Source organism: Marmota monax, unplaced genomic scaffold, assembly GCF_021218885.2.
Source record: "Marmota monax isolate L192 unplaced genomic scaffold, Marmota_monax_Labrador192_F-V1.1 WCK01_AAM20220418_F8-fsc00005, whole genome shotgun sequence".
Lineage (NCBI taxonomy): Eukaryota > Metazoa > Chordata > Mammalia > Rodentia > Sciuridae > Marmota > Marmota monax.
The window spans coordinates 12,331,649-12,336,180 of record NW_026692254.1 but is presented as its reverse complement, the minus strand read 5'-3'; positions in this window follow the sequence as shown (position 1 = coordinate 12,336,180).

Genomic DNA, 4,532 nt, shown 5'->3' with positions numbered 1-4,532 from the left:
GTCATTCGATAGGGGCAAATCTTAGTGCTCGTACTTAATGTGCCACTTTTCTCTGACTACTTTCAAGGGTTTTTCCTTCATCTTTATATTTAGCAATTTTGTCATGCTATGTCTGGTCATGGATTTCTTTGAGTTTATCCTGCTTGGAATGCCTTAAATCTCCTGAATGTTTATGTTAAGTTTATGTCTTTCACCAGATTTGGGGAATTTTCAGCCAACATTTTTTAAGTACTATTTCAGCACTATAATCTTTCTCTTATTCTGTGACTCCAGTGGTACAAATATTAGTTCTCTTGGTATTATCCCACAGGTTCCCAATGCTCTGAGCATTATTTTTTTCCTCTCTCTCAGACCAGATCAGATAACTTCTATTACTCTCTTCTCAAGTGTACTGACTCTTCTGTTTCCCATTCTGCTGTTGAGTCCATCCAGTAACTTCTTTTCGTTTTGCTCATTGTAACTTTCATTTCTATAAATTTTCCATTTAGTTCTTGTGTATGTTTTCTATTTCTTTGCTAAGATTTTTCAATCCTTCCTCTCATCTCAAGAATGTTTCCCCTTACTATTGAAGTATGGTTATAATGGCTCCTTTAAGTCTTTGGTGGTTGAATCTGTGGTCACATTAGGGTTCCTATAGATTGAGATTTTTCTGGTTCTTCATAAGGAAGGCATTTGGGATTGTATCCTATGCCTTTTCAGTATTGTGTTATGAGACCCTGTGTCTTCTTTAAATCCTACAAATTATGTTGCTTTTTGTTTTAGCTGACAATCTGGTGAGGTTCAGGCTATAAGTTTGGACCCAAAATCTGTGAGCTACAACTCCAATGTTATTCAGTTTTCAAAGACTTTACTAATGTTATTTGGATCTGCTCTGCCTATGCATCCCCTGTGGGTTTGCTGGGGGCCTGGGTGGTGGTCTGTCTTTTAGTTCAATTCTTGAAGCCTTTAGAGACAGATCCATGCATGTGAAGATCAAAGGTGAGCCTCAGAATTTATACACAACTCTGTGGGATTTCTCTATGGACTCCAGCCCCCCTGCCATTCTGTGACCATGAACCAGGGCTCTAGTTTCCCCTTTTTCTGAACACTTTCCATGATTATGACTGCATCTAGGGGCAGTCTGTGGGAGGATACAGGGAAAGATGTAACAATGAGACTTTGTCCCACACTCTTGGAACCATGGCTCTTTTGGTCAGAAAAGAAGGGTTCTTGTTCTTTAAGAGTTTTAGGCACCCTCCCAACAGCCACTGCCATTGTTGTGACCACTGTCATCACTGCCACTGTGAGATTGCTTGGAGAGGGGGAGTGGGGAGAAAAAAAAGAAAAATAACCAGGATATTCTCATTTTCTGAACTCTTAGGAACTCTTAGGAGTTCCCTTTCCTGTTCCTTGAATTGGGAAGAGGTGGTTTCCCTTGTAGCTTTTGTGTTCACACCCATCGTGCCCTTCTTGAGGGACCTTTGAATCCAGGCTGGGCAATATCAGAGCAAAAAAAAATAATGCACCATCAATCTGGTGGTTGTATTAGTCTACTATTGCTATAACAAAATACCTGAGGCTGGATAGTTTCTTTAGCTTATAGTTTTTGAAGCTGAAAATCCAAGATCAGGCAGCTCTTTCAGTTGAGCCTCTGGTCAGGGGCCCCATGGCTGTGTTACATCATATCAAAAGACAGAGCACATCTGAGAGAAAGAGATTACATGGAAAGACAGGTAGCCAGAGAGCAGAAAGGAGCCTGACTTGCTTTTTTAAGGCAACTCTCTCTGTTGGGCACTAACTAGGATTCCACATGAACTACCTCAATCCCTTCCAAAGTCAATGTCTTCCAGCGATCTAACAGCTTTGCACCAGGTTGCCCCCCTTGAAGGCCCCACCCATCTCTTAACATTACCACACAGAGGACTGAGCTGCTAACATAGGAAGCCTTGGGGGACAAACCATACCCAAATCCTACCAGTGGCACTTTTAATTCTTGACTCATTCCATCTGCCTGCCATTTCCTTTTCAGAGTTTTCAGATGACTGCTCCATGCCTTCTGTCTAGGAATCATAGTTTGAGGGATGGTGTTGAATGTACTTGCTCCATCTTGCTCAGATCAGAAGCTTTTGTTGATTACATTTTCCATTTAAGATATTGTATTTTCCCAGCTCTAGAGTTTTCATTTTTCCCCCCTTTTTCCCAAGCTTTTAATGACTCCCTTCATTGTGTTTGTTTTTTTGCTTTTTAAATTTTGTGTATATATATATATATATATATATATATATATATATATAGTAGTTGTTGTAAAGCCCGTGACTACTGATTCTATCATTTCTGTTTCTTACTGGGTTGTTACTGTTGATTTCTTTTGCTTTCCATTATGGGTTACATTTTCTCACCTTTTTATACATCTAATAATTCTTATTGAATACTGAACTTAAGAATATTATCCTGTAGAATATCTGAATTTTGTTGTGTTCCTGTTGAATAAGCAGTTTATTTTACAATGTTACCTGATAAATTGCCTCAGGCATTTAATTGGAGTTAAGTTTGGGATTGCATTTTTAGATAAATTTTTGTGAAAATGCCCTAAGATCCTGTTGAGAAGGTTGTGTTTTGTTTTGACACGCACTTAATTCTTTTGTGTATCACTTGAGCCTTTCAAGTCTTATTTTTAAACTTTGTTAAATCTAGCTAAGGTCATTTCTTTCTGCAGTCTCCATGAAACAAGGAGGACTTCCCACACTGTTCAGAACTCCCAGGCCTCTGAACTCTATGTGAGCTCTGCTGGGTGCACTGCCCACATTAGTATTCACACAAAGACTCAAGAGGACACCTATACAGACACAGAAACCTCTTTGTTTGCCTGGATTCTTCCTGTTTGCTTCTCTGCCCCCCAAAATTCCAGCTTCTTTGCCTGTCCTACCCCTAAACTCCAAACTCTGTCTCCTCAGCTCAGAGGGACCATGCTCTCTTCTGGATCCCTTCTTTGCACCAGGGTCCAGGAAATACCTGTAGCAAGAAGCCAGATAGATTGTAGGGCTCATGCTTTAAGCTTGTCTGAGGGATGAAGTTTCTGCACTGCCTGTTGTCCAATGTCTGCAAATTGTTGTTATATTTAGTTTATTTAATTTTAACTTGTTTGCAGCAGGAGGGCTAGTCTGCTGCCAATTGATCTGTCATGACTAGAAGTGAATATTTATTTTAATTAGAATTATTGAATTGTTTGCTTTGATGACATGTAGACAAAATATAAGCAGCTTATTTTAAAATGTTACCTGATAAATAGCCTCAGGCATTTAATTGGAGTTAAGTTTTGGATTGCATTTTTAGATAAATTTCTGTGAAAGAGCCCTAAGATCCAGCAAAGCTGTTGTTTTCATACTCTGAGAAATTATTCTAGAATAGTATTTGCAAAGGGAATTGAAGACAGACATGTACTTCATATTGTTATTTTGAAAGTAGTATTTATTAATCATTGAAAATTTAAAATATAATGGCAAGCTCCACAAAAAAGAATCACCCATAATCTCCATCATTTAGCAATTAATACTCCTTTATGTAGTGACTAAATATGTGTATTCCATTATGTATAGTTTTTAGAAAAATCAGCTCTCATGGTGTATTAGTCAGATTTTCATTGCTGTGACAAAACACCTAAGAAAAACAATTTAGAGGAAGAAAGATGTATTTTAGCTCATGGTTTCAAAGTTTTCAGTGATGGTCAGCTGGCTCCATTGCTTTGGGTGTGAGGTAAGGCAAAATATCAATGCAACAGGACATAGGGGAGGAAAGCTGATCACTTCCCAGCAGACAGGAAACAGGGAAATTGAGGAGGGGAGGGGAAGGAGAGCGGGGCCGGGACTGGGGGGCAAAACATAGTGCACACCTTCAAGAACCCAATCCCTGTAATTATGTTCCACCTCCTGTGGTTTCTACCTTCTCCCCATGGTCCATTCAACTATAAATCTATCAGTGGCTTTCATGATCCAAATAATTGCCCAAATCCCTACCTCTGCATAACAAGTCTTTAAAGCACAAGTCTTTGGGGGGATACTTCATATCCAAACTATAATGTATGACTTGTGCAACTATTATTTTTAAGTATCCCAAAAAAGGTGGCTTTGATGTAATAATTAGGAAGAAGCTTGTCAACAAAGCAAATCCACAAGCAAATTATTTTCTGCACCCACCTGAAGTAGGCTCATGGCTGCATCTGAGTGGTGGCTGAATGTATGAGTAGATGAGTTGACTAAGATGCTGAGAGCTGTGGTCACAGGGGATGTCAAGGGAGTGTCCTTTGTCTCCTCTGGGCATACAGAGGACGCACAGAAGGAATCAATCCATAATCATGCCAGCCCCTCCTCCATCCCAATTCCACCCCCACGAGGCAGGGTGGCAGACAGGGACATTTAGGAACCATCTGTCCTAATAGTTTCTAGAATATTTCTGGATTCACTTTTTTTTTTTTTGCAATAAGTTTATACTCATTTTTTTAAAAAATTATAATGTGAAACAGGTTCAAATAAGAGTCCAATTCAAGAACACCATAT